This window comes from Rattus norvegicus, chromosome 2 (genome assembly GCF_036323735.1).
Source record: "Rattus norvegicus strain BN/NHsdMcwi chromosome 2, GRCr8, whole genome shotgun sequence".
Taxonomy (NCBI): domain Eukaryota; kingdom Metazoa; phylum Chordata; class Mammalia; order Rodentia; family Muridae; genus Rattus; species Rattus norvegicus.
This window is the reverse complement of record NC_086020.1, coordinates 194,792,948-194,805,034: the sequence shown is the minus strand read 5'-3', so window position 1 is coordinate 194,805,034 and position 12,087 is coordinate 194,792,948. Positions and strand designations below refer to the sequence as shown.

At 42.7% G+C, this 12,087-nt stretch overlaps 1 non-coding gene across 1 annotated transcript; it reads right to left on the bottom strand.

Moving 5' to 3' along the window:
* Positions 1-5,142: 5,142 nt before the first annotated feature.
* Trnal-aag9 (transfer RNA leucine (anticodon AAG) 9) lies at positions 5,143-5,223 on the bottom strand. The gene has a single exon. It is a non-coding gene; the product is annotated as a tRNA-Leu (tRNA).
* Positions 5,224-12,087: the final 6,864 nt, after the last annotated feature.

Genomic DNA, 12,087 nt, shown 5'->3' with positions numbered 1-12,087 from the left:
AGAGCTGAAAAGGCTTGTGCGTTGGCAGTTGGGGGCGGGGGGGGGGGGAGTGAGACGGCTCAGCAGGTAAAGTTTGCTCCCAAGCCTGACAACCTGGCTTTAGTTCTCAGTAATCCACTTGGTGGAAGGAGAAACCCCACTCCTGTAAATTGTCTTATGACATCTGCATGTTAACAAAAGTTTTAAAATGCTTTGTTTTTCAAAATAAAAGAAGAAGCCATAAGACTTGTAAGACTTTGTTTTGGGGGTGTTTTGTTTGGTTTTGGTTTTTGTTGCCCTGGCTGTCCTGGAACTCAGAGATCCCCCTGCCTCTGCCTTCCCAGTACTGGGATTAAGTGTGCCTCCAGGCCTGCCCCTTCTTTGTAATCATATGAGGAAGGAACAAGCAATAGGTGTATAAAGGGGTAGGATGAAGAAGAAGCACGTTCAGAGAGGAGACAAATAGCATTTTGGTAGGCTGCTTTACTCCAGCAAGTTCTTGGATTCGTTTTCATCATAAAGATGCTTCCTCTCCAAGACCTCTTCAGAGTACCTGTGGTGGCCTGAGAGGCCTCCATGGAGAAGCCTAGTCTTAGAATGGGGATCATGGTAACAAGGCTTGGCAAGCTCTCCCTTCCTCCCCACGTGGAGAACTTTTCCATTGTCACATTTGGCAGATCAGGACTCAAAGGAGAATAGTTCTTTAATAGCTTTGTGCACAGTGCCTCCCTTATAAGACTCATGTGGCTACAGTGACTGAATCAACCCACCTCATCTTTTGCACTAGAATGACCTTCAATCCCAGACTCTACCAAAAGCCCATCCTCCCCACCCCTACCCCACTTTGGTGTCTTAGAACACATGGTCTCAGGCAGAAGGCTTAAGGAGAGCTGTTTAATGTCCTATAGAAGCACACATCTTCCTATTGTCTACCGCATTTTTTTTAATAGGGTCTTATATATTCCAGGCTGGCCCCAAACTCACTATGTTGCCAGATTTTACCTGGAACTAGTTCTCAGCCTGTGAGTTGTGACCCTTTTTGGGGCCAAGTCAAATAGTCCTTTCACACGGGTCATCTAAGATTGTAAGACATATTTACAATTCATAACATTAAAATTACATAAGTAGCAACAAAAATATTTTATGGTTGGAGGGGTCACCACAACATGTGGAATTAATTGTATTAAAGGGTCACAGCATTCGAAAGGCTGAGAACCACTACTCTAGAAGCTCTGATTGCTCTGCCTCTGTCTCCTAACTGCTTGGATTAAGGCATGTACCACCACGCCCAGTTTCTTTCTACTAATTTAACAGCAGGAAGCAGGGCTATCTTGCAATAGTGGAAAACTCTGTTCTATATGTTACCCACAGCTTGTTTACTTTAAGCCTAAAGTATAATCTCCAAGTTTATAATACTTTGCGTAGAGTAACTATTTTCACCACTCCCAATTCCTCCCATAGGCACAGATACCTCGTTATTTTTGCCTTATTACACTAGCCACAGCAGGTACTAGGATCTGGAGAAATTACATACTGTGCCAGAGGCCAGTGAGAGGTACAAAACCATAAATTGCAGACAAGCAATGCACCTAAGTGGTGAGGTAGAGCACTAGGCATGACGAGCCCAGTCCGAATCAGGCTCAGATAGGTTAGATAATGCGATTATAGTTTTATTTTCAATGAAAAAATTAGTCAAAGTGGAACCTTCTAACTCTATCATATGTAACCTTTCTGTTTGACTAGTCATTTGATCAGCTCAGACAAGACCACACCATGAAACAGCCAAATTGGTTTTGAGTACAACACAATAACTCATAATTCAGGCTGTGATAGCTACCAAGACCTCTGCCAGTTACTGGGATGAAGTATGGATATCAGAAATTACTCAGGGAACTCCTAGTTCTTAGAGCTATAATGCTAAAGAAAGGCCTTCTACAGTGAACCAAGGACAATCCTGTCCTCCAGGAATCATAGGTGTATCAGCAAGTAGTCTTAGGCTTAATCATAAGTAATTTTAAAATAAAATGCTATCGAGGGGAGATTTAAATATAGATGCTTAACTCCATTTATACTAGGCTTTTATTTTATTGTAACAGCCTTGCCCTGTATGCCAAGCTGATCTTGAACTCTTTATCTCCTGTCCCAGCCTTCTGAGTGGGACTACAATTATGCACCACTACAAAGCTTAAAAAAAAAAAAAAAAAAAAAAAAAGGCTGTCGTTTGAGTGTAGTAGCACACACTTCAATTCCAGCACTTGGGAGGGAGAAGCAGGTAGATTTCTGTGAGTTTGAGGCCAGCCAGCCTAGTCTATATAGCAAGTATGAGTCAGGACTTTAAAAAAAAAAAAAAAAAAAAGACTATGGGCTGGAGAGATGGCTCAGTGGTTAAGAGCACTGCTCTTCCAGAGGACCTGAGTTTGAATCCCAGCAACCACATGGTGGCTCATAACTATCTGTAATGAGATCAATGCCCTTTTCTAGTGTGTCTGAAGACATCTACAGTGTACTTATATATAATAAATAAATCTTTTAAAAAAAAAGATCAAGGACGATATATAGACAGACAGACAGTATTGCTATGTAGCTGAGGCTAGCCTGAAAATTGTCCAGGCTTTGTCTGTCTTCAGCCTCCCTAATGCTAGGATTCTACCACACATTTGTCAATTTATAGTCACTTATTTCGTTCAAATTCCTGGTTATAGGAAGAGATGGAGATTCAGGAAATAAGGAAAATGCAACAGTGTTTCATAAGCCCAATCCTTCTTTTGGCCTTTATGGGTTCTGTTTCTTTGAAGAAAGCTCCTCTTCCTAAATCAGAGGTGTAGCTCAATTGGAGGTGATGGTTAATGTTGCTAATTGGCCATGATCTGGATTTCCCTGGGCAAAGAATCACAGTGAGAGATTGTCAGGTCAGGTTGGCCTGTGGTAGGCTATCTTGATTGTGTTAGTTGAGGTAGGAGGCCCCACCCACAGTGGGCGGGCTGTATTGTAAGATGGAAAGGTGCTGAGCACGAGCTCGCACTGGTTCGCGGACTCTGCTCTGACTGTGGATGTTCTGTGCCCAGCAGCTCCCATCCCCCACCCTGACTCCCCACAGCGACGGACTGTCACACGGAATTGTGAGTCAGGCAGAACATTGCTCCCTTAACTTGTTTTTTGTTAGAGTATTTTAACACAGCAACAGGCAATGAAATAAAGACAGTGGAAGAGCTCTTACCTAGCCCATGTGAGATCGCGGGTTCAATTCTCAGCAAAGGGGTGGGCACCTCTTCCTTCTACCTGGTAAACTGGAAGATAGGAGAGACATAGGAAGATTAACAAGGGAGGGTTAGTAATTCTGTTGCATAATCCAAAGCTCTTATTTCAGTTTAGCTTTCTTACTGATTCTTGTGAATTAATAGGATTCCATGGTTTTCATGTTTGCCAATGAGGATCCTCTACATAATTGCTTTTCATCCTCTAATGAAAAGCATAGGAAGGCCACCTCCAAATCCAAGCTATTTTCAATGTTTCATTTCCTATTTCCTTAGCAGGAGTGGATAATTATTTTAGAAAAAGTGTGAGTTTGTAAATTAAAGTCCATCCTGTCGGTCCTCCTGTGAACGACGTGAGTCTCTTTCTCCTGGACCTTGTTGGGTTTGCTTGCCTTTGAGACAGTCTTACTGTGTAACCCAGCCTGGCCTTGACCCAGCTCCATCTTCTCCTGAACGCTCGGCATACAGAGTTTACCACCAGCCCTACTTGTTTTTGGTTTTGCTTTTGGGGTTTTGTTGTTGTTTGGTGGTAGGTTTTGTTTTGCGTGTGTGTGCACATGTGTGTATGCACGAGTGTGGGTGCCTGTGGATGTCAGAAGAGGATCCTCTGAAGCTGGAGTTACAGGTTTTTGTGAGCCACCCTACGTGGATTCTAGAAGTGGAACAATGGTCTGCAAGAACAGCAAGGGCTCTTAATCTCAGACATCTCTCCAGACCCCGCCTGCTTTTGTTTTGTGTTTTAGCATTACATATTCATAAGGTTTCCCAGTCTACAGAAGTGTTGTCAGCAGATCTGCTGAAGTAGAATGATGGGAAGGTGGAAGGAGAGAACTGACGCCTCAAATTATCCTCTGGTGTTCAGACACACACCCTCTCCCATAAAAATAAAGAGCCCAAGATGGTGGCACACATTTATAACCAGCTACTATAGAGACCGAGGCAGGAAGGTGGTAAGTTTGAGGCTAACCTGAGCAATTTAGCTAGACTTTATATTTAAAAAAATTTATTATCATTTAAAAAAATATTTATTAAAAAGACGCTGGGCAATGGTGGCACAGGCCTTTAATACCAGCACTCAGGCAGAGGCATGTGGATCTCTGTGAGTTCAAGGCTGTGATCTACAGAGTTCCAAGACAACCAGGGCTACACAGAGAAATCCTGTCTCCAATCAGTCACACAGACAACAGAAAGATTTATTTTATTCGTATGTCTTTCCCCTGCATGTATGTGTGTGTACCATGTTATGTGTCTGATGCCCACCAAGATCTGAGGGTGGCATTGAATCACCTGGGTTTGAAGTTCAAGATGTTTGTAAGTCACTATGTGGGTGCTAGGACTCAAACCAGGGTATCTATAAGAAGAAACAATTGCTCTTAACCACTGAGCCAACTCTCCAGCCCTTTTTAAAAAATATTTTTTAAATGACATATACATATCTAGGTCAAGCAGAGCACACGAGTGTAGATTGCTCACAGAAGCCAGAAGCTCAGATCCCAGGAGTTACAAGTGTTTGTGCGCTGGCAGTGTAAGTCAATAGTGGTGAACCTGCCTAGTAGTCAGGGGGCTCTGGGTGTGATTGTAATACTGCAAAAAGAAAGGGAAGTACCAACAGAGGGGAAGGCCTTGGATGGTAGTGGCCTGTGCCTCTGATCTCAGGTACTTGGGGGCAGAATGCAGTCTGGAATTCAGAACAGAGCCCTGTTTCAAGGGGGAAAAGCCTCCCTATGTTCCAGGAGCCAAGAGCAGTATCAATATATTTTAGCAGGGAATTTAAATTTTATGTCGGCATGGTTTCCTACCAGTTTGGAAAGGTAGTTTTTCTAAAATAACCTCATCTAGAAATTGATTATTTTCTTTTCTTTTCTTTCTTTCTTTCTTTCTTTTTTTTTTTTTTTTTTTATTCTTTTTTTTCTGGAGCTGGGGACCGAACCCAGGGCCTTGCGCTTCTTAGGCAAGCGCTCTACCACTGAGCTAAATCCCCAACCCCAGAAATTGATTATTTTCTAAAAGGGTTTTGTGTACTCCTTTGCTGAGAGATTTCAGGACACTTTTATCCCACTAAAGAACACTTTCTACTTCTTGATTATCCAGGACAACTGTATATGATTCCACTTCCTTCCCCCTTCTTTGTGATTATAGACTAGAAACCATCCAAGAAATAAAGACACTCAGAAATGGAAGAAGGTGTGGGTGAAGGCCTAAGGACATTCTCAGGAAGGGAGGCCTTTAGGTAGCTGCATTGTGGAGTGTGAACTTTCCCCAACCTTCGATTCTGGACTCCAGTTGAACTAATGAAGGACACTGTCTCAAGGGAAAAAACAATGTTGTTTTCTCTAGCAATTCTTTTTTCTCTTTCAAATCATGTCTCTGTAAATTTCTTGCTATTGATATCCTACAAATTGATTTCTCTAGATGTAGGTGTGTAGCTACTAAACGCTTGCTGATTAAGTGTTGGGTGTTAGTGTAGTAACAGAGGATACATGGCAGGTGACACGTAGCAGTGTCCTCTGTACCAGGCACTGTTAGACACAGTTTACGTAGAACTGCTCAGTGTTAAAGCACATTTATCTGGTTGTCTCTCCCCGCCCCTGACAAACAGTTCAACAGCAATAATTCCTGCAATTTAATCTTCACCTCCCCATCCAGAATAATTAGAATTCCAGCGTTTCTCGGTACTGTTTTGACACCAAGGAGATAATAGCGCTGTGGATTCATACCATCTCCCAGGCTTGATGTCCACACAAAACAAGCAGATGCTTTGCTTATAGCACACAAGCTGTAAAGAAAATATGAAGTTATTATTTGTAGAAGCTCTGATTTTGGCTCTGTGGTAGCACACACAGGAGCCTTTAATCTCAGTGCTAGAGGGGGAGGGCGGCTTGTGGATTTCCGGAAGTTCAAGGTCAACCTGGTCTACAGAGGGAGTTCTAGGCCAGCCAGGACTACACTGAGAAACCCTGTCTGAAAAACCAAAGTGGTGGTGGGGGTAGACTTAAGCCTGCATGATCAGCCCTTATTATATAATTCTAGTGCCTGAGAAGCTGTTGACCTGGGGCTGCATAGTCAGTTCCAGGCCCTCCTAGGCTGCAGAGAGAAGTCCAGTGAAGTGACAGTGGCTCTTTGCTTGTTTGTTTGTTTGCTCATTTTGGTTTTTTTCTTTTCCAGTTCAGAGTTGGCCACCACCACTAGCACACATTAAAAATACATTGAGGAGCAGTTGCTGGAGCAGTTAAGAGCATTGGCTGCTTTTCCACAAGATTTGGTTTCAATTCCCAGCACCAACATGGTAGCGAACAATCATCTGAAACACTAATTCCAGGGATTCCAGTGCCTTCTTGCCTGCAATGGTACCAGGCATGCAGATATACATGTAAACAAAATATCAATATACACAGTTTAAAAATTAATACTTACTTTTTTCAAAGTACACTTATTGTATTGCTGTGCTGAAATGTCCCCCAAGATAAAACAATCTAAGAGCAAAGCTTGACAAGGCTCAGGATGTTCTAAAGCAGTGTTCTAAATCAGCTTTCCTAATTCTGCAACCCTTTAATACAGTTCCTCATGCTGTGGTGACCCCAAGCATAAAATTACTTTTGTTGTGACTTCATAACTGTAATTTTGCTACTGTTATGAATTGTAATGTAAATATCTGATATGAGACCTCTATGAAAGGGTTATTCAACACCCCCCAACCCCCAAAGATGTTGTGAATCACAGAGTGAGAACTGCTGTTCTAAAGGAAGTGAAACATTCCCTCCTGCAGGGAAACTCCTTAAAACTCAGGATGTAGCTGGACAGTTGTGGTTCAAGCCTTTTAAGTGTAGCAGGGAGGCAGAGGCAGGCTGATCTCTGTCAGTTTGAGGTGGACCTCATTTACACAGTGAAAAAAAACAAACCCTCAGGAAGTAAACAATTCAGTAGATTCAGGAAGTCTCAGAAACTGATAAGATTTACTAGCCTGCTCCCTCCCCAAGCTTATAGAAACCGTAAGAGGACTACTGAAGGACAGACATGTTGAATTGTGTAGGAGAGATTCAGACCAGTCAAGATGGCTAGAAAAGACCAGCTAAACTATCTAGATGACCTTCTCCAACCTATTGAGCTGCCTGTAGATTGTGCTGTGAGCTAAGTTACAAGCTTTCATGAGCTATCACCCATGCGAGGGTAAGGTTTGGTGACCTGTCTGAGTCATTTTTGCCCACCCATACCCCTGTAAATACTCCAACAAAACTCCTTGATTCACCAAGAAGGACTTTAGTTGTAGTATTCTGTCTGTTGTTGGTTCCCTGTCTGGTGTGAGTATATAGTTGTTTACATCTCTCCAGAAATAGCATCACACAACAGTGTGTGGGAGAGAGGTGTACATGTGCCAAAGCATGTGTAGAGGTCAGAGAATGACTTCCAAGAACTGAGTTTGTCCTTCCTTCCTTCTTTCTTTCCTTTCTTCCTTCCTTCCTTCCTTCCTTCCTTCCTTCCTTCCTTCCTTCCTTCTTTCCCTTCTGTTACAGATTTATGGCTTTTTCCTCTGTTTATTTGTTTGTTTATTTTTGGCCCTTTTCCAAGATAGGGTTTTTCTGTGTCGTCCTGGCTGTCCTGGAGCTCACTCAGCAGACCAGGCTGGCCTCAAACTCAGAGTTCTGCCTAACTCAGTCTCCCAGGTGCTGGGATTAAAGGTGTGCACCCCTGCACCTGGCTGGTTCTTTCTTTCTACTATGTGAGTTATGGGAACTGAATCTAAGTCATCATTACATACACAAGTATGCTCATCCCCTGAACCATCTTGCTGGCTCAATAAGCAAATGGAAGATGACCCACCACCACCACCAACAACAACAACCAGACTCAGATCAGAATAATTATTAAATGAAGACTACAAATAACATAGACATGAACTAGTAATGGGGGCACGTAGTCATTGGCCTGATGTTTTGTGTATTCTAATGCTAATACTGGTTCTTCAAGATCTGCTTGCCCCAGGACAAGAGAGTCCTCACATAGACCCAAGGGACTCTATGTGACCTTGCCCTCAGGTTATTTCTGATTGGTAAATAAAGGTGCTGACAGCTAATGGCTGGGCAGAACAGACATAGGCAAGGTTTGGGGTTCTCCAGGCTTGGGGATTGGAGAAAAGAAGGTGAATGGAGGAGGGAGACACCATGGGTTAGGAGTAGAGAAAGCATGGCCCTGAGTGCTGGCCAGATGAAACATTGTATGAAAGGAAATAGACTTTAATAGCATAGAAGGTAGAAACCGCCCAACTCTAGTGGTGATTAAGGTTTATGGTAAACAATAAAAGTTGTGTGTCTTTTGTCTGGGAATAGGATGGACAAAGGTGGGGTAGAAACCCCAGATTGGGATTAAAAAAAATTCTACAACAGAAGAATAAATATGCGTATTTCCAAATGCTGGATTAGTAATGAAGCCATGAAAACAGTCACACAGACTGGGCAGGCATCTGCCACGCCAATGCTTGAGAGATGGAGACAGGTAGGTCAGGCTAGGGACTCCTGGGATATACAAGACCCCTTTGAAACAAAGATGCTTTACAATATCTGCAAATAGTACCCAAGTACCTCACTGAGCCTACACAACACTCTTCAAAGACTTTGGGAAATGAATGGGGCTGGGAATGTGGCTCAGTGAGGGACTTGGGCATTTGCTTAGCATTAGAAAGGCCCTGAGTTTGACACAGCTCTTGCCAGGCAGTGGTGGTGTTTGCCTTTAATCTTAGCATTTAGGAGGCAAAGGCAGGAGAATCTCTGCAAGTTGGAGGCTAGCCTGATCAACATAGTGAGTTCCAGGACACCCAGACCTATCTACTGAGATCTTAAGAGACTTGGGGCTGGGGATTTGGCTCAGTGGTAGAGCGCTTACCTAGGAAGCGCAAGGCCCTGGGTTCAGTCCCCAGCTCCGGAAAAAAAAAAAAAAAAGAACCAAAAAAAAGAGACTTGGAGTTTGGTTTCCAGTACCCATATCCAGAGGCTGACAGCTGTTTGCAATGGCAGCACCAGGGAATCTGACACCCTCTTCTGGACTAGACAGACAGACAGACAGACAGACAGACAGACAGACACACACACACACACACACACAGGAACAAGGATGAAAAAGAGGATGAAATCACAGAATACTAAACTAGAGGATGTGTTGGAAACACTTAACCCAAGCCCTATTACTGTACAGCTGGAAAAGTTAGGGTTTATCCAAGGCCACACAGGGCAGGGCTTCCAACCCAAACAACAACTACATTTTTTAATTCCCAGGATTGTTAGTTCATCTTCTTTGTCCTTCCCACTTATGTATAATTCTGGGGCTGAAAAGAAGAATAGAGAACTTGATGATAAATCAGCAACATTCTGAGAAACGTTGTAACACAGCTTTCTGTTTTGAGTTGATATTTGAAAAAAGTGAAAGAAAAGAAACCATACTTTATGACTGTCTGCAGAATAACCCATTTGAAAATCAAGCCTCATGGTGCTGATTTAAATATCATCCTTTAATATCTCCCTGTTTCTGGGTAGTGCCCTTAATATCCCCGAAGTACAGAGGCTACAGGAAATAAAAATCTGCTTCTCAGAGCAGTGGATAAAGGTGCTTACTGCCAAGCCCGATTTCCGTCCCGGGAATCCTCATGGTGGAAGGAGAAAACTGACTCCCACAAGATGTTCTCTGGGCTCCACACAAGGCCATGGCACATATATGCCCATGCACATTATATACAGAAAATAAATGTTAAAAAGAAACAAAAGTAACGAACATCATGTGATGTATATAATATTTATTTCTTGATTTCCTGCCACGAAACTGTGCTGTCTAATATATGATTGCTCAATTGTATCATACGGCTGGATTAGTGTCTAATCAGTACAATGCATGCAGTAAGTTCTCTCTGAATACTTGTGGACAAAATGAGTTTTACTGGAGTCTGCTCTTCTATCAACTGAATAGTGACTACCTCAGACATACATTTTGGGGGACTGAGAAATAACATAGACTAACAAGTCCTGAGGTGACCTTTCTCTTAATTTTACATGTTCCTTCCAATTCAATCTGTGATCCAAATGACCTTGGTCTAATGTCTGGCTATGAAAAGGTCCCTGACACAAAGTGTGTTCAAATGTGGCCAACTGATGACAGTGCTAACAGAGCTAACTGCCTTGGTGCACAGCCGCTGTTCTCGTTTAAATGTGAACAGATTGTCGTCATGGCTGCGATTTTGCTCTTTAAAAAGGAAAAACGTTGGTATTTACTATAGTTACCATAGTTTGCATGAGATAATTTGGGGATATAATCAGAGAGATTACATGGCTGAACAGTTTTAGAAGTTTCAGATTCTAACACCAAAGCCTAATAGAGATCTCTGAAAATACATATATATATATATATATATATATATATATATATATACATTTGTACTATACCTATTTCTTTATTATATGCATATTTCTGAAGTGCTGAGAAGGGACCTCAAAGCCTTGTGCATGCTAGGCAAGTATTCTACCACTCAGCTTTATTCCATCCCAGTCTATCTCCCTGCCCCCACCCCACACCTGTGAGTGTGTGTGTGTGTGTGTGTGTGTGTGTGTGTGTGTGTACATATACATGGTTTTGCTTTGCTTCAAACTCTCTCAGACCCACCTGCCTCTGGCTGCTGAGTGCTGGGATTAAAGGCATATGCACCCAACAGTTAATTTATGTGTCTTCCAAAAGAAAGGGAATACTGTTCTCCAACCTGGGAAGACAGTGGCAGTGTGCGGTGTGTGACCTTATATTCTGGCAGGGTTCTGGCATCTGTGTGGGACTGTGTGTGTGTGTGTGTGTGTGTGTGTGTGTGTACACATGCGAGCGCAGTGGGTAGTTTATACTTTGTTACTTTTTAGCAAATACAGAGAGTAGTCACCTGACTTCTCAATCCACAGGTTTCCTAACCTTGAGGACAGAGGAAAGGGGTCTCTATCATCACTTTTAGATGAACCTTAGATCCCAGTTAATGAGCAGGTGCCAGCCAGTAGAAGCTACTTGGGTCTCAAAGGGTATGTACTCTGAAGAGAAAAACATAAACCAGAATGTCTGATGTGTGTTTCATACAATGAGCAAGGGAAGGCTGCTGACGGAAATGTCACATGCAGCTGCTTTTAGAGCAGCTCTTCCTGACGATGCCTCCCTCTCTGCCACTATGCCCCACCCTCTTTCTGCGTGCTAGTCATTCGGGGCTCTCTGTTCTCATCCTGCGTGCTTTGAAGCAGCCTGTAAATTGATATCTGTTACATCAGCCTCTTTCATGGTTGGTTGATCTGCCTGATGGGGCTGTAAGAACTGGCTAGCTAAGGTTTGAGTCATGAAGGAAGATTTACTTGGAGAGACTTGCCTGCAGTGCCCTAATCTCCTCTCATCAGTGTACGCAGAACAAGATCCTCTCTTCTACAACTTCCCCAGTTGTTCAATTAAACCTGTACGCTGCATGAATTAATGGATCAGGGAACATGATGTTTTCTCCAACCCTGAGTTCTCTTCACTTGGCTTTTTTGTCACCCAGTCCTCCTCATTTGAATTTAAGTTGAAAAGTATAAGTATTGTGAAGAGATCTTTCCTGACCCCACGTCTCAAAATGAGGATGGTTTCCTAGTTTATCATTCTATAGCACCCAGTATCTTGGTTTTTTTTTTCTTTTTTTTTTTTTTAATTTTTTTTTTTCGGAGCTGGGGACTGAACCCAGGGCCTTGCGCTTGCTAGGCAAGCGCTCTACCACTGAGCTAAATCCCCAACCCCCAGTATCTTGGTTTTTTTACAACCAATATTATGCTTCTTTCATAAGACTTACTCCATATTTATCTTCCCTATCAGATTGTGA